The sequence below is a fragment of the Xyrauchen texanus genome, chromosome 31, assembly GCF_025860055.1.
Source record: "Xyrauchen texanus isolate HMW12.3.18 chromosome 31, RBS_HiC_50CHRs, whole genome shotgun sequence".
NCBI classification, from domain to species: Eukaryota; Metazoa; Chordata; class Actinopteri; order Cypriniformes; family Catostomidae; genus Xyrauchen; species Xyrauchen texanus.
In genome coordinates, this window is record NC_068306.1 from 950652 (window position 1) to 973138 (window position 22487).

The 22487-nt window shown below is 39.4% G+C and overlaps 2 protein-coding genes across 2 annotated transcripts in view; both read left to right on the top strand.

The window, feature by feature from the left end:
* LOC127624949 (zinc finger protein 271-like) overlaps window positions 1–22487 on the top strand; it is a 120913-nt gene that overhangs the window by 95286 nt on the left and 3140 nt on the right. The window lies entirely within an intron of this gene.
* The window catches only part of LOC127624967 (zinc finger protein 883-like), a 212482-nt gene continuing 194308 nt past the window's right edge, over window positions 4314–22487 (top strand). Inside the window, exon 1 of the mRNA XM_052099959.1 lies at window positions 4314–4354. The gene's annotated coding sequence lies outside the window, so the exon portion shown is untranslated. The remainder of the gene's footprint in view (window positions 4355–22487) is intronic.

Genomic DNA, 22487 nt, shown 5'->3' on the forward strand with positions numbered 1-22487 from the left:
GAATTCAGTGGAGACACAAAAAAGTCAAGATGAAGGGATAAGTGATGACATTGAGATGGCAGATCACTCGTACACCTTCGAGAAAGACCTTCAGCGTATGCCAGATATAGATGACACGCCAGAAAAACCTCGTTCCAAAAAAATTAAAGACGAGCCGTCGCTTCTTGAGATACAAGAGAACATTGTAACTCTTATCCAAGAAAATTAATGAGAGTTCGGGGCACCTGGAGAATCTGATTCGAGAAAATACGCTCAGCATTGCAACCCTGGAAAAGTCAATTGACTTCCTAATAGGAATTATGCACCCTTTGAGTTACATATACCTTAGCTCTTAAGTTTTTCTTTTTTCTTTCTTTCTTCTGTAATTTTGAGTGTTAAAAGTTCATGTCTTTATCATTTTGTTCCTTTAATGTCAGGGGTATTTGAGATTTAACTAAACGAAAGGCTGTTTTTTTGTATTGTAAGAGATATACTGTAGATTTTTATTTCTTACAAGAGACTCATGCTTGTTCTTCAGATGTGAATTTTTGGAAGTCTCAATGGGGTAGTGAAATTTGGCATTCTTTTGGAAGTAATCACTCAGCAGGAGTTGCAATTCTAAAAGGTTCATTTAAAGGTAAAATTGTTAGTAGCAAAGTTCACAGTGGGGGTAGGTGGATAATTCTAACAGTATCCATTGATGGGAAGATGTTTTTGTTAGGTACTGTATATGCCTCAAATATTCAAAAATATAATGTTGATTTGTTCTCTGATATTGAAAATGAGATTAATAAGGTTAGAGAAAGATTTCATGATGTTGAAATGATTCTAGGTGGGGACTTTAATATTGTCCCAGATGTTAAGATGGATAGAATTCCTATTCCAATTAGACCATCTGCAACTTATTCAGAGTTATCTGGATTTTGTTATAAATTGGGGGTAATTGATATATGGAGATTTAAACACCCACTTTTGAAAGAGTACACATGGAGTAATGGGGATGGGTCTAAACAGTCAAGAATTGATTTTTTGGTTAATTTCTAATTCGTTAGAACAAAATACAAGTAGAGTGTCCATTGAACCATCAATATTATCTGATCACAAAATAATTTATCTTCTCATTATATGGAATGATGTATCTTCATGTAAAGGCTCTAAGACCTATTGGAAACTTATTAATAGATTATTGGAAATTGATAGTTTTAAACATGAAATTAAGAGAATAATACAAACATATTGGAATCAAGCTAAGCAGACAAATTTATACTGTAAGAACTGGGAGTTTATGAAGTTTCAGATTAGACTTAGTGCAGTTAATAAAGGCAAAGAAGTTGCAAAATCTAATAGATCAAAGGAAGAGGAAATTATTAGAGCTATTTGTAAAATCACTGATAATATTAATGACAGGAACTCTAATCTGTTAATGAATCTGCAGGCTGAGTTAGATAAATTATATATAATCAAAGCAAAAGAAACATTTGTTAGATCACAAAGACGTTGGTTAGAAGAAGGAGAAACTAATTCCAGACACTTTTATAATCTGGAGAAAAGGAATGGAGAATATACATCTATTAGAAAGCTTAATATTAATGGCCATGAAACACAGGACCCTGTTACTATTTCAAAATATGTCTCAAATCTTTATGGTAAATTATATTCCAGCAGTGCATGTTCTGTAGACAAAATAGATGAATTTTTAAAACCCCTAAAACATAATATAGATGAAGAATTTAAAGACTTTTGTGATCAGGAAATATCCATTTTAGAGATTAGAACAGCTATAAATAAACTTAAATTAAACAAGTCCCCCGGAAATGATGGCTTAACTGCTGAATTTTTACAAATATTTCAAGATGATTTAGTTGAATTTCTGTTAATGGTCGTTAAAGAATCTATTGATCAGGATGTTTTGCCACCCTCCATGACACAAGGTCTAATATCATTAATTCCAAAGCCTGATAAAGACCTATTATTACTAGATAATTGGCGACCGATCACCTTAATTAATAATGATAGTAAAATTATTGCTTCCATATTCGCTGAAAGGCTAAAATCAGGATTAGAAACTATTATTGATGAGGGGCAGTCGAGTTTTATAAAAGGAAGACATATTTGTAATAATATTAGACTTGTATTAGATCTCATAGATTATAATGAAATTATCAATGAAGATAGTTTTATTCTGTTTGTTGATTTTTACAAGGCCTTCGATACAATACAACATGACTTTATTTTTAAAACCCTTGAATTTTTTGGTTTTGGGGACAAATTTCAAAAAGTAATCAGACCCCTATAATAAGATTAATCGCTCTGTAAAACTGTCATAACTTCTCATAGCTTGGAAATCAAAAGGGGGATTCGACAGGGCTGCCCTATTAGTCCATTGCTTTTGTTGGTTACACAAGTTATGGCCATTCATATTAAGAAAGATACTTTTCGTGGTATCAGAATAGAAGATGCAGAAATTAAATGCACACAATTAGCCGATGACACCCTTTTCTTAAGAAACTATACTGAAATTGAAAAAGCAATTAAGTGTCTGCAGTTCTTTTCATCTGTATCTGGTCTTTCCCTGAATATTAATAAATGTGAGCTTATGGCACGAGGTTCCTGTAATTTTACAGCAGTATGTGATATTCCAGTGAAAGAAGTTGTCAAATATTTGGGGATCAAGATAGCTAAAAATATGGAAGTCAGAAGTGAGTTAAACTTCGCTCCTGTCATTCAATCATTTGAAAAAAAAAAAAACGTAATTCTTGGCTGATGAGAGATATCTCTTTAAATGGTCGTGTGTTACTGGTTAAGACTGAGGGTTTATCTAGGTTGGTTTATATTGCTCAAGTGTTAGATGTACCCCCCTCTTTAATTAAAATGATAGACACCAAACTTTTTAGATTTATTTGGAAGAACAAATCACACTGTATTAAAAAAGAAAATATTTGTAGATCAAAAACTGAAGGAGGATTGAATGTTTTGGATTTTAAGACCTCTACCATGATATTTAAAATAAAATGGCTCCAAAATTAATTTTAAAAATAAGCAAAGTATATGGTATACAATACCTAAATCTATATTTAAAAAAGTAGGTGGTATAGAGTTCATATTGAAATGTGATTATGATATTAACAAAATACCCATTAAACTTGCAAGTTTCCACAAACAAGCATTACTTTCATGGACTCTTATGTATAGTCATAATTTTTCCCCCCATAAATGTACCATTTGGAATAATAGATATATAAGGATTAGAAACAAATCAATATTTTTTGAGAATTGGTTTGAAAAGGGAATTATTTGGGTTAAACAGTTGATCAAAAATGATGGTGTTTTATACAATTATCCTGAATTTGTTCATATTTATAACTTTTCAGTTGATCCTATCCAATATTTTTTGGTTTTGCATGCCATCCCCAAGGACATTTTGAGGCTATTAGAATGTAATAATTATTATTCTTTACAAACAGTTGAAGAATTTACTGCTTGTATCAAGCTGCAGGGCAAGGATTTCACAAGTTCTGGATGTAATAATATTTTCTTGCGTTCTCTTCTTCAATCTAAAAATATACTTGCTATTACTACTGACTGAAATTCTCATTTTAAAAAACGTTTTGATTGGAGTAAAATTTGGATGACACCTCATAAGTATTGCATCACAAATAAAGTGAAAGAGGTTTCATATAAAATGTTCCATCGTGTTTATCCAGTTAAACCACTTTTGGAGCAACGTTTTAAAGTGAACATGGAAGATATTTGTGTTTTTTGTCAAATTTCATTTATTTTTGGAGTGTCCCAAGATCCAAATGTTTTGGAAAGAACTCAATAATTATTTACAAAGAAAAGCTATGATTCTTGTTAACTTTGAAGAAGTTGATGTTATGCTAAAATGTTTTTCATTTGATGGTGATAAAAATATTCTGTTTGTATTTGATTTAATTATTATAATTGCCGTTATTATATTCATAAAGTCAAATGGAGTGGAAAAATGCCAAATTTTGAACAATTTAAAATCGATGTTAAAATATATTTAGAAACAATATCTAAAAGTAAAAACTTAAAAGCAAGAAAAACTTTACAGCTATTTAATAAATATAAGTTTTTTCTGTAATATGCCTTTATTTAATTTTTTTATTTTTTTAACCCTTGACTTGTATGGTTATATGTACTCTTGTATGTAAATTATTTTTGTTGTTGTTATATTGCAATAAAAAATTAAATAAAATAAAAAAATAAATAAAAAAATAAATAATAAAAAAAAAACTATTTCGACGCATCAACACTCCAGTCCAGCAGAAGGCGGAAATTCACCAGAAGTTGCAGAAACCAAAGAAGAATAAGAAGACCTGAGATCCACAACACCGTTTGAGCGCTAAAATCGGTACGTGTTTTGTGTGTTTTACATTGACAGATTTATATTTTTCTGTGCATGTTGTTTTTATCTCTTTGGTGTTTTAATGACTTTAAAAGAAGCTCATTATCGTCTGATGTAGTTTGTTTTGTTACTGGTCACATGTAGGGCTGAAACGTTTAGTCGACAACATGGTTCGTTCTCATTTAACGTATGAGATCACATTAAACTAATGATGGCGCGTGAGAGCAGCACTGCAGTTAGCGCAAAATTAAGTTTTGACTGATGAGAGGAAGAATTACACAGATCACAGTCCAGATGCACTCCAAACTTTCCAAACAGCTTCATGATGCTTCTACAAGTGTTTAATCAAGTTCCTGGTGTTGCTGCTACCACCTCTCGAAAAGCTTATGTTACATAAATTGCACTCGGCTTGGTTTTTTTTCTTGAGTTTAAAATAACTCAACACAGCTGACATGCTGATAGTGCTGACAGGTCTCACCTATCTATCACTCGCGTTCTAGCTACTGTTCACGTGACCCCAGTGTTGCCAAGTCCGAGTTTTTCGTCCTCCTGAAAGGGCTAGTTTTGAGCAGCAAATGCGTGGGATTTTGTTCTGAAAACCTGGCAACCCTGCGTGATGCTCATCTCTCTTCACGGCATGTTGCTCAGGTGTTAAGCATTTGTATGACAGTTTAAGTCCCTGATCGTATGGAAATATAATCCCCCGGCTCCTACAATATCCGATCCAGTGATTTTGGCCAGTATCGGACTGAATATCGGATCAGCGCACCCCTAATTATTAAATAAAGTCCGCTGGAAATGTCAGAGGTTTTTGCTCTTTAATGTGTTTTAATAACAGCATCATTCTTTCCTAACAGTGAGGAGCAATCTCACTGTAACAATAACCCGAAACTGTCATTTAAACATACTTGTGTTAAAGATTCATACCTGTAAAATTGTGTCTAATTAACTCATATCCACAAAAAAAACCTGTACCCATGTACATTTTTTATTTTTTATTAAAGAGGCCCTATTATGTTTTGTTGGTTTTACCTTTATTTTAGTGTGTAATATAGCTCTTTGCGCATGTAAAATGTCCATTGAATATTCTTGCATTAGTGATTTTACATTGAAAATAAAAAAAATTTAAAAACAAAAAACTTAAATCAAATACATTTCTAAATTCAAACTGCACTCCAAACTCAATGAAAAAGCAATTAAAATAATCAAGTGATCAAAACAATAATATATATATATATATATATATATATATATATATAAAATGTGATGCGGATACCTTGACTTCGATACCGGTTCCTAAACTATACTTTTTTCGATATCAATTTTATGAAATCTTTTTGAACAAGATTACGTACATTACACATTACCTAAAAAAAACTTTGGTTTTATTTTTTTTCTATAGACTCAAAGAATCTCCTGATCCTTCTGGTCTCCTCATGCAAGGGTTGGCAGGGCCAGAGGCTATAACATTAATGTGAAGAGGAAAAAACAACAAGGAAGCTAAACTGTTAATTCAGCCAACCCTAATAACAAGTATGGCTTATCAAGATTGTTAGTTTAATGTGAGTTAAACTTGATCAGTTACTGTCAACCTTAAAGCATTTTTAGCATCGATTTAGCTAGATATCTACAGCCATACATCCAAACAATATCTAATCTTACGTAGGTCCCAATTTATAGGACTATGTCACCTCACACAGAAACGTTAAATTAACATGTACACAAGCATGTACCACTACAAGTTAGCCGATTTATTTTGTTGGTTTGTTTGCTAAACATTAACTTTACCTGTCGGAGTCCCAGTCTTAGCAGCGCTGCATTCATCAGTAGTTTTGGAGGACTCGTGTGGTTGGCATGTTGAAGGAAGCTCTGTGGCATGAGGACGATGAGAGGATGACTGCACCGGCTCGGTCTTCTTGCAGTTGAAGACGGAGCAACTTTCTGCTCTTAAGTTTATTCCGTGCACTGTCAAGTGCTTCATCAGATTTGTCATGTTGCCGGTCTTGGCAGCAATTATCTTGTCGTGAATATTGCATCACGTGCTGTTGGCATCGAGCCTGATGAAATTTTGCCACACTTTTGATCTTTTCCACATCTTTCACATGTATGGGGTTTGAGACGCATACACACTACAGCCTCATGTGTGAACCGCATCTCCGGACATAACCGGCATAAAAATATTTGTTTTTCCTTGATGTCTAAACACAGCCAATCACCAGCACTTTTAGATTTGGGCACATCTAGCATGCTACATGCTTATTGTTGATGAGATGAAACCCTTAGGTATCGAAATTGGGTACCGAACGACAAGACATTTTTCGATACTGGATTGTTTAGAGGGAATTCAGTCTGTGCCTAAAATGTATCAAATTCGATATATATACAGTGAGGAAAATAAGTATTTGAACACCCTGATATTTTGCAAGTTCTCCCACTTGGAAATCATGGAGGGGTCTGAAATTGTCATCGTAGGTGCATGTCCACTGTGAGAGACACAATCTAAAAAACAAATCCAGAAATCACAATATATGATTTTTTAACTATTTATTTGTATGATACAGCTGCAAATAAGTATTTGAACACCTGTCTATCAGCTAGAATTCTGACCCTTTAAAATGTCCACCTCCACTCCATTTATTATCCTAAATTAGATGCACCTGTTTGAGGTCATTAGCTGCATAAAGACACCTGTCCACCCCATACAATCAGTAAGAATCCAACTACTAACATGGCCAAGACCAGAGAGCTGTCCAAAGACACTAGAGACAAAATTGTACACCTCCACAAGGCTGGAAAGGGCTACGGGGAAATTGCCAAGCAGCTTGGTGAAAAAAAGGTCCACTGTTGGAGCGAACATTAGAAAATGGAAAAAGCTAAACATGACTGTCAATCTCCCTCGGACTGGGGCTCCATGCAAGATCTCACCTCGTGGGGTCTCAATGATCCTAAGAAAGGTGAGAAATCAGCCCAGAACTACACGGGAGGAGCTGGTCAATGACCTGAAAAGAGCTGGGACCACCGTTTCCAAAGTTACTGTTGGTAATACACTAAGACGTCATGGTTTGAAATCATGCATGGCACGGAAGGTTCCCCTGCTTAAACCAGCACATGTCAAGGCCCGTCTTAAGTTTGCCAATGACCATTTGGATGATCCAGAGGAGTCATGGGAGAAAGTCATGTGGTCAGATGAACCTTTTGGTCATAATTCCACTTCGTGTTTGGAGGAAGAAGAATGATGAGTACCATCCCAAGAACACCATCCCTACTGTGAAGCATGGGGGTGGTAGCATCATGCTTTGGGGGTGTTTTTCTGCACATGGGACAGGGCGACTGCACTGTATTAAGGAGAGGATGACCGGGGCCATGTATTGCGAGATTGTGGGGAACAACCTCCTTCCCTCAGTTAGAGCATTGAAGATGGGTCGAGGCTGGGTCTTCCAACATGACAATGACCCGAAGCACACGGCCAGGATAACCAAGGAGTGGCTCTGTAAGAAGCATATCAAGGTTCTGGCATGGCCTAGCCAGTCTCCAGACCTAAACCCAATAGAGAATCTTTGGAGGGAGCTCAAACTCCGTGTTTCTCAGCGACAGCCCAGAAACCTGACTGATCTAGAGAAGATCTGTGTGGAGGAGTGGGCCAAAATCCCTCCTGCAGTGTGTGCAAGCCTGGTGAAAAACTACAGGAAACGTTTGACCTCTGTGATTGCAAACAAAGGCTACTGTACCAAATATTAACATTGATTATCTCAGGTGTTCAAATACTTATTTGCAGCTGTATCATACAAATAAATAGTTAAAAAATCATACATTGTGATTTCTGGATTTTTTTTTTTTAGATTATGTCTCTCACAGTGGACATGCACCTACGATGACAATTTCAGACCCCTCCATGATTTCTAAGTGGGAGAACCTGCAAAATAGCAGGGTGTTCAAATACTTATTTTCCTCACTATATATATATATATTTATATATATTTATATATATCAAAGCCCTATATATACACTCACCTTATGGATTATTAGGAACACCTGTTCAATTTCTCATTAATGCAATTATCTAATCAACCAATCACATGGCAGTTGCTTCAATGCATTTAGGGGTGTGGTCCTGGTCAAGACAATCTCCTGAACTCCAAACTGAATGTCAGAATGGGAAAGAAAGGTGATTTAAGCAATTTTGAGTGTGGCATGGTTGTTGGTGCCAGACGGGCCTGTCTGAGTATTTCACAATCTGCTCAGTTACTGGGATTTACAAAGAATGGTGTGAAAAGGGAAAAACATCCAGTATGTGGCAGTCCTGTGGGCGAAAATGCCTTGTTGATGCTAGAGGTCAGAGGAGAATGGGCCAACTGATTCAAGCTGATAGAAGAGCAACTTTGACTGAAATAACCACTCGTTACAACCGAGGTATGCAGCAAAGCATTTGTGAAGCCACAACATGCACAACCTTGAGGCGGATGGGCTACAACAGCAGAAGACCCCACCGGGTAACACTCATCTCCACTACAAATAGGAAAAAGAGGCTACAATTTGCAAGAGCTCACCAAAATTGGACAGTTGAAGACTGGAAAATGTTGCCTGGTCTGATGAGTCTCGATTTCTGTTGAGACATTCAGATGGTAGAGTCAGAATTTGGCGTAAACAGAATGAGAACATGGATCCATCATGCCTTGTTACCACTGTGCAGGCTGGTGGTGGTGGTGTAATGGTGTGGGGGATGTTTTCTTGGCACACTTTAGGCCCCTTAGTGCCAATTGGGCATCGTTTAAATGCCACGGCCTACCTGAGCATTGTTTCTGACCATGTCCATCCCTTTATGGCCACCATGTACCCATCCTCTGATGGCTACTTCCAGCAGGATAATGCACCATGTCACAGCTCGAATCATTTCAAATTGGTTTCTTGAACATGACAATGAGTTCACTGTACTAAAATGGCCCCCACAGTCACCAGATCTCAACCCAATAGAGCATCTTTGGGATGTGGTGGAACGGGAGCTTCGTGCCCTGGATGTGCATCCCACAAATCTCCATCAACTGCTAGATGCTATCCTATCAATATGGGCCAACATTTCTAAAGAATGCTTTCAGCACCTTGTTGAATCAGTGCCACGTAGAATTAAGGCAGTTCTGAAGGCGAAAGGGGTTCAAACACAGTATTAGTATGGCGTTACTAATAATCCTTTAGGTGAGTGTGTATATATATATATATATATATATATATATATATATATATACAGTGAGGAAAATAAGTATTTGAACACCCTGCTATTTTGCAAGTTCTCCCACTTAGAAATCATGGAGGGGTCTGAAATTGTCATCGTAGGTGCATGTCCACTGTGAGAGACATAATCTAAAAAAAAATCCAGAAATCACAATGTATGATTTTTTAACTATTTATTTGTATGATACAGCTGCAAATAAGTATTTGAACACCTGAGAAAATCAATGTTAATATTTGGTACAGTAGCCTTTGTTTGCAATTACAGAGGTGAAACGTTTCCTCTAGTTTTTCACCAGGTTTGCACACACTGCAGGAGGGATTTTGGCCCACTCCTCCACACAGATCTTCTCTAGATCAGTCAGGTTTCTGGGCTGTCGCTGAGAAACACGGAGTATGAGCTCCCTCCAAAGATTCTCTATTGGGTTTAGGTCTGGAGACTGTCTAGGCCACACCAGAACCTTGATATGCTTCTTACAGAGCCACTCCTTGGTTATCCTGGCTGTGTGCTTCGGGTCATTGTCATGTTGGAAGACCCAGCCTCGACCCATCTTCAATGCTCTAACTGAGGGAAGGAGGTTGTTCCCCAAAATCTCGCAATACATGGCCCCGGTCATCCTCTCCTTAATACAGTGCAGTCGCCCTGTCCCATGTGCAGAAAAACACCCCCAAACCATGATGCTACCACCCCCATGCTTCACAGTAGGGATGGTGTTCTTGGGATGGTACTCATCATTCTTCTACCTCCAAACACGGTTAGTGGAATTATGACCAAAAAGTTCTATTTTGGTCTCATCTGACCACATGACTTTCTCCCATGACTCCTCTGGATCATCCAAATGGTCATTGGCAAACTTAAGACGGGCCTTGACATGTGCTGGTTTAAGCAGGGGAACCTTCCGTGCCATGCATGATTTCAAACCATGACGTCTTAGTGTATTACCAACAGTAACCTTGGAAACGGTGGTCCCAGCTCTTTTCAGGTCATTGACCAGCTCCTCCCGTGTAGTTCTGGGCTGATTTCTCACCTTTCTTAGGATCATTGAGACCCCACAAGGTGAGATCTTGCATGGAGCCCCAGTCCGAGGGAGATTGACAGTCATGTTTAGCTTCTTCCATTTTCTAATGATTGCTCCAACAGAGGAGGGGGAAACGGGGAACCATTCAAGCTGTATACAGCAAAGATGGGACGCTGTTGACCTCAACCGAGGAGGTTATTGGGCGGTGGAAGGAACACTTTGAAGAACTCCTAAATCCCAACACGCCCTCTATGGTAGAGGCAGAGCCGGAGGATGATGGGGGATCAGATTCTATTTCCCTGGGGGAGGTCACTGAGGTAGTCAAACAACTCCGCAGTGGCAAAGCCCCGGGGATTGATGAGATCCGACCAGAAATGCTGAAAGCTCTGGATGTGGAGGGGGTGTCATGGATGACACGCCTCTTCAACATTGCGTGGAAATCTGGGACAGTGCCTAAGGAGTGGCAGAACTGTCAAACAGAGTTTGAAGAGGGGTGGTTCCCCTCTTCAAAAAGGGGGATCAGAGAGTGTGTGCCAACTACAGGGGTATCACACTTCTCAGCCTCCCTGGTAAAGTTTACTCCAAGGTGCTGGAGAGGAGGGTTCGGCCGATTGTCGAACCTCAGATTGAAGAGGAACAATGCGGTTTTCGTCCTGGCCGTGGAACGACGGACCAGATCTTTACTCTCGCAAGGATTCTGGAGGGGGCCTGGGAGTATGCCCATCCGGTCTACATGTGTTTTGTGGATCTGGAGAAGGCGTATGACCGGGTCCCCCGGAGAGACTGTGGGAGGTGCTGCGTGAGTACGGGGTGGGGGGTCCCTTCTTAGGGCGATCCAATCCCTGTACGTCCAAAGCGAGGGCTGTGTCCGGGTCCTCGGCACAAAGTCGAGTTCATTCCATGTGGGGGTTGGTCTCCGCCAAGGCTGCGCTTTGTAACCAATCCTGTTTGTGATATTCATGGACAGGATATCGAGGCGTAGTCGGGTGGGGAAGGTGTGCGGTTCGGTGGGCTGGGGATCTCATCGCTGCTTTTTGCAGATGATGTTGTCTTCATGTCATCATCGGTCCGTGACCTTCAGCTCTCACTGGATCGCTTGGCAGTCGAGTGTGAAGCAGCTGGGATGAGGATTAGCACCTCTAAATCTGAGGCCATGGTTCTCAGCAGGAAACCGATGGAGTGCTTACTCCAGGTAGGGAATGAGGTTTTGCCCCAAGTGAAGGAGTTCAAGTACCTCGGGGTCTTGTTCACGAGTGAGGGACAATGGAGCGGGAGGTTGGCCGGAGAATCGGGGCAGCAGGGGCGGTATTGCACTCGCTCTATCGCACCGTTGTCACGCGAAAGAGAGCTGAGCCGAAAGGCAAAGCTCTCGATCTACCGGTCAATTTTTGTTCCTACCCTCACCTATGGTCATGAAGGTTGGGTCATGACCGAAAGAACTAGGTCGCGAGTACAAGCGACCGAAATGGGCTTCCTCAGAAGGGTGGTGGGCTTCTCCCTTAGAGATAGGGTGAGGAGCTCAGTCATCCGTGAGGAGCTCGGAGTAGAGCCGCTGCTCCTTTGCGTTGAAAGGAGTCAGTTGAGGTGGTTTGGGCATCTGGTAAGGATGCCCCCTGGCCGCCTCCCTAGGGAGGTGTTTCAGGCACGTCCAGCTGGGAGGAGGCCTCGGGGAAGACCCAGGACTAGGTGGAGAGATTACATCTCCACACTGGCCTGGGAACGCCTCGGGGTCGCCCAGTCAGAGCTGGTTAATGTGGCTCGGGATAGGGAAGTTTGGGGCCCCCTGCTGGAGCAGCTGCCCCCGCGACCCGACTTCGGATAAGCGGTTGAAGATGGATGGATGGATGGATGCTCCAACAGTGGACCTTTTTTCACCAAGCTGCTTGGCAATTTCCCCGTAGCCCTTTCCAGCCTTGTGGAGGTGTGCAATTTTGTCTCTAGTGTCTTTGGACAGCTCTTTGGTCTTGGCCATGTTAGTAGTTGGATTCTTACTGATTGTATGGGGTGGACAGGTGTCTTTATGCAGCTAACGAACTCAAACGGGTGCATCTAATTTAGGATAATAAATGGAGTGGAGGTGGACATTTTAAAGGCAGACTAACAGGTCTTTGAGGGTCAGAATTCTAGCTGATAGACAGGTGTTCAAATACTTATTTGCAGCTGTATCATACAAATAAATAGTTAAAAAATCATACATTGTGATTTCTGGATTTTTTTTTAGATTATGTCTCTCACAGTGGACATGCACCTACGATGACAATTTCAGACCCCTCCATGATTTCTAAGTGGGAGAACTTGCAAAATAGCAGGGTGTTCAAATACTTATTTTCCTCACTGTATATATATATATATATATATATATATATATATATATATATATATATATATATATATAAACATTTACCATCAGGCAAGAATGTGGAAAATGACTTTTGTAAATTTCTAAATGTAAACATAATAATTATAATGATGATAATAATCACTGAAATATAAACCATGGTTCGAGGTGACCTTTTTAAAAAATATATTTTTTATTTTATATATTTTTTAATTTTTTACAGGCTGCAGAGTTGCTTTCAAAATGAACTGCTCTGTGGAAATGAAGTGAACTGAACTCAACCTACCTCCTGACTTAGATATCTGAGGTCATTTACAGCATTCTCATAGATGATACTGTTCTTGCAACAAAAAAAAATCAGAATACAGAAATAAAGAAAGAGTAAGAACCCTTTACATGGCGGGTGTTCCACAAGACTGCTCACCTCCGTACAAGCAGACATGGGCATAGATTCTTTTCTATCATCTGTTCTTAATAATATAATAAAGAGTGTTTCATTAAGTGTGTGTCTACTGGCAAATTATATGTAATATTAATTTGATAATAATAGCCTAATAATAATAATAATTTAATACATGGGAAAAGAAGCTTGACACGGTCAAAGGTATCAGCTATATGCGATCACTGTGACCATCGTCGATTCTCGAGATCATAAACTGTCGGCACAACCCTAATGTGCATTTTTCTCTAAATTAACAAAATGTTCAGACCGTCTCCTTGCTGGTTTTCCTGACACATAATCATTACATCTTTTGCCGGTGTCACTGCTGCTCGCATCATGCATGCGCTTGTAAAATAAATATTTTAAAGGCTCGTTATTATGGTTTGGTATTTCTTTGCTAACACTGTTCTACATTACAATGTTACTTATAACATTCTTTCTCAGCCCTGGAACTTAAACCATTTTCTGATGCCCCCAAAATATATATTTAAGTAATTCAAATAATATCATAAACGTGTGACTAGTTGACTAATGGCTTAAACTATCGACTACTAGTCGAATAGGGAAATCTTTGGTTGGGGGGGGGCCAACATTTAAAAAAAATTATTTTGCTAGATTTTTTTTAGTCTTTTACCCAAGAAAGTTGGTTCAGTTCCCACTATTTTGGGACAATCTGGCACTTCAGGATAACAACCTGTAAGTATGCTTGATTATTTGTGGATTTGTCTGCTATCGAGAGTTCAAATGAGGAGTTTTGTGTTGTAACAACGGTGTACACCCAGTTCACAGCTGTAGGTCTCTGCTAACCTGATACCTAATGTTATTGTGTTGAAGTAGTTTTGTTATTCATGGTAGTCCATGGCTAAGTTGATCACTAACTGTGAGTAAGCCTCTGTTCTTTGTTCATATCTCGGGTGAAAAAGGTTCGGCTACACCCATTTCAGAAAAAGATGACTGATGTAGATGCACTTCATGTCTTTTACTTGAATCTTTGTCAGGTCAGAATATCGACATTGTACTTGTAAGAAAGCTACAAAAGTAAAACTTACCTCTGTGAAACGTCCTGCTTGGGAAGGTGGTTCTGGTCATCAGCTAGTTCTTCCAAACTTTCATTATCGACGCCACTGGTGCCATAGTTACAATAGTGTTTACAGCTGCTCAGCAAGACTCGGGAGCTGAACCTCATGATAAGGGGCGTTACATTTCCAACACATGCTCTACACGGTTGACCAATCACAACAGAGAAGGCCAGCTGACCAATCAGAGCAGACTGGGCTTTTCAGAAAGGGGGGCTTTAAAGAGACAGGAGGTAAATCAGAGCATTTCAGCTAGAGTATGAAGAGCAGGGAAAATAAATGTACAGTATGAAAAACAATGTGTTTTTTGAACATTAAAGAATATAAACCTATTCTAGTAGACCCCCAAAATAAATATAATTTGTTTAACAGACCTGTTCTTCTGTATAATCACATATAATAATCTTTTAGAGTTTGATAAATGTCAGTCCATAATAATGATGATGTTTTTGTGTTCAGATGTTCATCATGAGAGAGCAGGTGGATGTGATTCATGCTGGAGAACAGCAGATGCTGCAGACACCAGTGAAGATGTGTTCAGTGAAGCTGCTGGACTGCAGGAACCTGATGAAGATGAGAGGAGAAACCACAGCTGTGGTACAACAGAGTGATGATGAAAGCACAGCAGAGGAACAACTGAGCGATGATGATGATTATTTTATTCCTTCAGGTTTGTTTTTGAGGTGGCACCATTTACTTAAATTGTTTAGAAAACAAAATTAAAATTGAATTTTCACTGTGAATGGTGACTGGGGTAAATATATCTAAATCATTATTATCATGAAATGCAGTATTGATTGTATAAATCAGGGGCGTTTCCTTGTATTTGATCACAGGACAACCATTGAACGATCTCATTAATAGGTTAAAAAGGAGAGTAGAGAGAGAAACAACACAGATAACGAGAATCTTAAAGGTGTACTTAGTAATTCTAATCCAATACACTTTTTGCCAAATTCTATAAATATCTCAAGCCAATCAGCAACAGGGGGTGGTTCTTGCATGTGCACAGGATGTGGAGTGGGGGCAGAGCGAGAGGGAAATTAATTAGATGGCAAATCTGGTTGATGTGAACTTTCTAAACTCCAAGGAGGACAAGTGGCCGAGAAACCGACCAAGAGAAAAAGGTCAGATGAGTATAAACTAAAAAAGAAGGATTATGATAAGTCGAGGGCTAGGAGCCGCGTCAACATCGGCGAGGCTTTTCAGCAGTGGAGAGACCTCAGAGAGTAAAAGGCATGAAGACAGATGCAGAAGTTGCTCTCTTTTTTTGATAGGTGGGTAACATAAATATTGCTTTGTTTCACTGAACCCATATATGCTGTTGTTGTGATGTTAGATTTAGTAGCAGTAGACATGAGTGTCTGGAGCTGGTGAGCGTAAAACCTTCTTGCTTGCATGAATTTGGGGGGGGCTTTCCAAAGGAGCACTGAAGGGAGGGGTGTGTTTATTTTGGCAGTTGAGTTTTAATATTATAATTGAGTTCTGAATATAAACATAGTCTGTTAAAGACCACTCACTGTATTCACTTATTTTATATAATGGATCATTTTTAGAAAAATGTTGATAATTTTAATCGGTTTAAAAGTACTAATGTCAAAAAATCATCTAGTTAAAAACTGATTTAAGTGAGGAATAATTGACTCCAGCCCATTAAATTACTGAAACATAATGCACACCCTGAGGCCAAAGTCAATTCCTCTGCTTGTACCACAGTCAACACACCTTGGGACATTCTTCAGGTCCAAAAAAAACTAGTAAACTTAGCAAAAAAGAAATGTCCCTTTTTCAGGAGACTGTAATTTAAAGATATTTTGATAAAAATCCAAATAAATGTACAAATCTTTATTGTAAAGGGTTTAAACAATGTTTCCATGCTTGTTCAATGAACCATAAACAATTAATGAACATGCATTTATGGAACGGTCTATAAGACACTAACAGCTTACAGATGGTAGTCACAGTTATAAAAACTTAGGACACTGTAAAACAGTTAAAGGATGGGCAAGGAGGAGGCGAGAACCGGCTAGTTAACATAAATCATATTTAATAAAACTCAAAGCACAAACATAAACACACATGACGGACATGTCCGTAATTCTCTCTCTCTCGAACAATCGTCACCGGCCGCCTTTATCCCTCGCGCGCCTCATCAGGCTGATTGGGGACCGGGCGCGCGATATTCCGACCGGCCCTGCCCCCCTCCGCTCCACAGACACTAAATAGAACTTTCTACTGACCAAAGAAAAGATCTCCAGGGTCCCTGCTCATCTGCGTGAAACTGCCTTTGGCATGCTGCATGGAGGCATGAGGACTGCAGATGTGGCCAAGGCAATAAATTGCAATACCCGCAGTGTGAGACACCTAATACAGTGCTAAAGGGAGACAGGAAGGACAGCTGATGGTCCTCGCAGTGGCAGACCACGTGTAACAACACCTGCACAGGATCGGTACATCTGAATATCACACCTGCGGGACAGGCACAGGATGGCAAAAACAATTGCCTGAGTTACCAGGAACACGCAATCCCTCCATCGGTGCTCCGACTGTCCGCAATAGGCTGAGAGAGGCTGGACTGAGGGCTTATAGGTCTGTTGTAAGGCAGGTCCTGACCAGACATCACTGGCAACAACGTTGCTTCTGGGCACAAACTCACTTTCGCTGGACCAGACAGGACTTGCAAAAAGTGCTCTTCACTGACGAGTCATGGTTTTGTCTCACCAGGGGTGATGGTCAGACTCACGTTTATCGTCAAAGTAATGAGGGTTATACTGAGGTCTCTACTGTGGAGCAGGATCAATTTAGAGGTGGAGGTTCCATCATGGTCTTGAGTGGTGTGTCACAGCATCATTGGACTGAGCTTGTTATCATTGTAGGCAATCTTAATGCTGTGTGTTACAGGGAAAATATCCTCCTCTCTCATGGGGAACCCTACCAGCAGGCTAATCCTGACATGTCCCTCCAGCATGACAATGCCACCAGCCATACTGCTCGTTCTGTGCATGATTTCCTGCAAGACAGGAGTGTCAGTGTTCAGCCATGGCCAGAAAAAGCCTGGACCTCAATCACAATGAGCACGTCTGGGACCCGTTGGATCTGAGGGTGATGTCTTGGACCATTCCACCCAGAAATGTCCTGGAACTTGCAAGTGCCTTGGTGGAAGAGTGGGGTAACACCTTACAGCAAGAACTGGCAAATCTGGTGCAGTCCATGAGGAGGAGATGCACTGCAGTACTTAATGCAGCTGGTGGCCACACCAGATACTGACTGTATTTTATGTTCATACAAATATTTACATGTTAAGTTTCCTGAAAATAATAATAATTTCTTTTTTGCTGAGTTTAGAATCACTTAATTACAAACTTTTACTTTTTCAATTTCTGAGGGTTTATTAAATACTCCATACTGTTAAAGCACAGTTTTTCTTAATTTTGACTTTTGTTCTATTGTTTTTATTTGTTCTGTTGCTTGTAATTTCTTTCTTCTTTATTATTGATTGTTTACTTGAACTATTAGGCTACTTGAGAACAATGTTTATTTAACAAAATAGTTGGTATTCGTTTCCGTTGCATTTCATGGAGATTGCGCTTCCACCAGCTAAAATACTATGAAATTAGTTGTATCTACTCTGCATCTATTATCGCATCTCTGATAGTAATGGTATTTAAAACATTCTCTTCTCTAGAGATTATTTTTTCAAGCTAACTAATAGCGATGTTCACGGATAGTCGACATTCGGTTAACCGTGTGACAACACTAATGGAATACCAAAACATTTTGTTATTCTACACATGCCTGTGCTCTGTTTTTCAACAGTTGAATTCAGAAGTTTACATACACCTTAGCCAAATACATTTAAACTCACAATTTTATCATAAACTCAACTATTTTATTTTAATATGTGAAATGTCAGAATAATAGTAGAGAGAATGATTTATTTCAGCTTTTATTTTTTTCATCATATTCCCAGTGGGTCAGACATTTACATACACTTTGTTAGTATTTGGTGGGGTTGCCATTAATCAAGTCAAGTGGTTTTTATTGTCGTTCAGCCATATACAGTTGGTACAGTACACAGTGAAATGAGACAACGTTCCTCCACTCTGGACATGTGCAAAAATCTCAGGGCTTTGTGGTCCGAAATGGTGCAAGTCCCAAACCATGCTGTGATGCAGCTGCTCAGGATGCTCTCAATAGTCCCTCAATAGAATGTGGTGAAGATGGGGGATGAGAGATGTGCCTTTCTCAGCCCTCAAAGAAAGTAGAGATGCTGCTGGGCTTTCTTGGTAACAGAGCTGGTGTTGAGGGACCAGGTGAGGTTCTCCGCCAGGTGAACACCAAGGAATTTGGTGCTCTTGACGATCTCCACAGAGGAGCAGTCGATGTTCAGCAGAAAGCGGTCACTCTTTGTTCTCCTAAAGTCAACAACCATCTAATTTGTTTTCCACATTCAGAGACAAGTTGTTGGCTCTACACTTGTCCGTTAGCCGCTGCACCTCCTCTCTGTATGTTCTTGCTGATGAGACCCACCACGGTTGTTTCATCGGCAAACTTGATTATGTGGTTCGAGCTGGGCATTGCTGCACAGTCGTGAGTCAGCAGAGTGAAAAGCAGTGGACTGAGCACACAGTCCTGGGGGGCCCCTGTGCTCAGTGTGGTGGTGGAGGAGATGTATTCCCGATCCGGACTGACTGAGGTCTCCCAGTCAGGAAGTCCAGGATCTAGTTGCAGAGGGAGTTGTCCAGGCCCAGCAGGTTCAGCTTTCCAATCAGGTGCTGAGGAATTATTGTGTTGAATGCTGAGCTGAAGTCTATGAACCGCATTCAAATGTATGAGTCGTTTTTATCTAGGTGGGTGAGAGCCAGATGTGGAGGGTGGTGGTGATGGGTCATCTGTTTAATTGTTTGGATGATATGTGAACTGCAGTGGGTCTAGTGAGGGGGGCAGCTGGGTCTTAATGTGCCTCATGACAAGCCTCTCGAAGCACTTCATGATGGTGGGTGTGAGTGTGACGGGATGATAGTCGTTGAGGCAGGACACTGAAGACTTCTTTGGCATGGGGATGATGGTGGTGGAACAACGGCGCTGCTCAGAGATGTTGAAGATGTCAGTAAGAACATCTGCCATCTGGTCTGCACATCGTCTGAGCACTCTGCCAGGACTCTATGTAGAGTATTCCTGACATCAGCCGTGGTAAGACAGAGCACTTGGTCATTGGGAAAAGGGATGGTCTTCCACGGCACCACGTTGTTCTGCACCTCAAACCGAGCGTAGAAGTCGTTCAGCACATCTGGAAGGGAGGCATCTTTGTCACAGGTAATTGATGTTGTTCTGTAGCTGGTGATGGCCTGGATGCCCTGCTACATGCGCTGCGTGTCACCACTGTCCTGGAAGTGACTGGATTCTCTGGGCACGTGCACGCTTTGCCTCTCTGATGGCCCAGGACAGTTTGGGCCTTGCTGTTCTTAGGGCCGCCTTGTCACCTGCTCTGAAGGCAGAGTCTCGGGTCTTCAGCAGCGCACGCACCTCCACAGGTACATCTCCAAATCATTAGACCTCCTATCAGAAGCTAATTGTCTAAAAGCTTGACATAATTTTCTGGAATTTTCCAATCTGCTTAAAGGCACAGTTAACATGGTGTATGTAACTTCTGACCCACTGGAATTGTGAAAAATGACTCATGTCATGCACAAAGTAGATGTCCTAAATGACTTGCCAAAACTATTATTTGCTAATAGAAAATATGTGGAATGGTTAAAAAAATGTTGTTTTAATTACTTCAACCTAAGTGTATGTAAACTTCAACTGTAGGTACTTTAAACAGTCCTGTCCAGCAGGTGGCTGAAATTCACCAGAAGTTGTTTTGTGAACCACCAGAAAACACAAGAAGAAGAGCTGAAATTTTATGCGCTCAGGTTGGTATGCATTCAATGTGTTTTACATAATTTGTGACATTTGTATTTTATTTGTAAGTATATTTTTTTATGTCCTGGTTTCTGCCTGGTTGGCTCACTGATTGTTTTCATGCAATTTCTTGCTATTGTCTCTGCTATTGTTTGCAATAATAGAAAAATAGAAGCAATTTTGTCGCATTGCACATTGATGTGATGATACGTTCTCATTTTCAGTAAATAATCTGAATAGTATCTGGTTACCATGGCAATGACATCATGTGCTTGGCATGTTTTACTGTCACAGTTAATGTTCATTTCCTCATGAGCACTGAGGTAAATCAGCAATTTTTATGCAGTACAAGCACTTAAATGTTGTGAATTTTGTGTTAAAATATGTACCTGCCTTGACAAGTCATTTGATAATTACACGTGCAATATGACATCATATGGATAGAATAGGCTACACAGAATTTGTTGATCAAAAAAAGCTAAAAATGTGGTTAAAGCATGAAAACAAAAATCAAAATAAAATATACATTTTCATAAACTACATAGCTTATACAGTTAAGTGCAGAAGTTTGCACTCCCTTTTGTTTTAGAAGTTTTCACATCCCTTTCAAAATGTATACAAAAATAACAGAAAAAATATTATGCATATATAACTTTTATAGGGCGTTTTCAGACATTTTGCTCATTTGGTTTGTTACAAAACAGGAGCTAAAATTGTCACAATGATACATTTGTATTTTCTTCAGTTCGCATTCACAAGGCAACATTTCAAAATGGACCAAAACTGTGTCAATATAAGTAATATGTAAGCAAACTGTCCCCTTATTGGTCAGGATGTTTGTGAACTGTTCTGGGATTTAGCGCATCCATTGATATACAGGTAAGAATGTTGTCAACCGTAACACATTTTCATGTGTTGTTTATGTCAAGCTCATGCAAAACATCACCGCATTGCATTGTGCAGAATGCACGTTCCAGACAGAGTAAATACACTTTATCCGACACAGGAATTAAATGCAATTTAAAATTTGTGGCATGGTTATTTTTGTCCATCATTTTTTGCTTTTTCATTACTTCAGCATTGAAAGCAGAGAGAAGCCACGTAATTATTATATTTTTTGTAATCTGTCAAATTTGCTGACGTCGTCCTATCTGTGTTTTGCCGCTATATGAGAGAAGCAATCATACTAAAATTACCTCAGGAATCATAAATCATATCCTAGTTTAAACATGCAACTATCTAGGTTATTTATGTGATTTGATGATGAAATACTGTGAGGTGCTAACCTTCAAATGTCTTCTCCAAAGAGCCATCAGGTATGTTCATGGATTCGCTGGATCAGATTTCATTCTCACCACAAGCGAACCGCTCTTGCAAAAGTTTGTTTGCAATCGGTCCGAGACCACCTCATTCAGGTGGTCTTAGACTGATTGTTTTGGTGCATATCCAAACGCGATTGCCGTGTTCATATATGCCTAAACAAACCGAACCAAGGGAGAAAATAAAACAGTTGAAAGTGCCCTCATTCTCACACAATTATATGTAAGGGTATTTGACTAAATTAAACTGTCCTTATTGTAAATTATTAGGTAATGGAATTAGTCGTGTTCAACAACCATTATAAATGAGATAAAAATGTAAAATAACTAGATAATTTGTCGGAATAAATTCTCCACTATTAAAATCGTAATGCAACGTATCAACAATTTCTCACAATACTCCCATTATTAATTATTAAAGCTAATTCCTACTGTAAGGAATTAGCTTTAATAATTTAATTATGATTAATTAACTTATTGGAGTGATATTATTCTCATGGCTTATTGAAAATAATATCACACGTATTTAGGTACAGCTTTGAAGCTAAATCTTTTAGAAACAGGGATGAGATTATTCATCAAAATATACCACAGTCATTCATCTTTGAATATAGACAACCTTTTTTGCTCTTCTAAACATAAATCTAATCTAACACATATATACATGAGACAGGTTGGTGAGAAGAGTGACAGAATGTGAAATAAATGATCAAAACAGTGAAAATGAACTGCATAAGATTAAAACTCCCCCCTCGTGGCATCACGGCATGCAAGAACATTGTTCGGTTCTGTTCCTGGAATTGCGCATCATTGCAGGT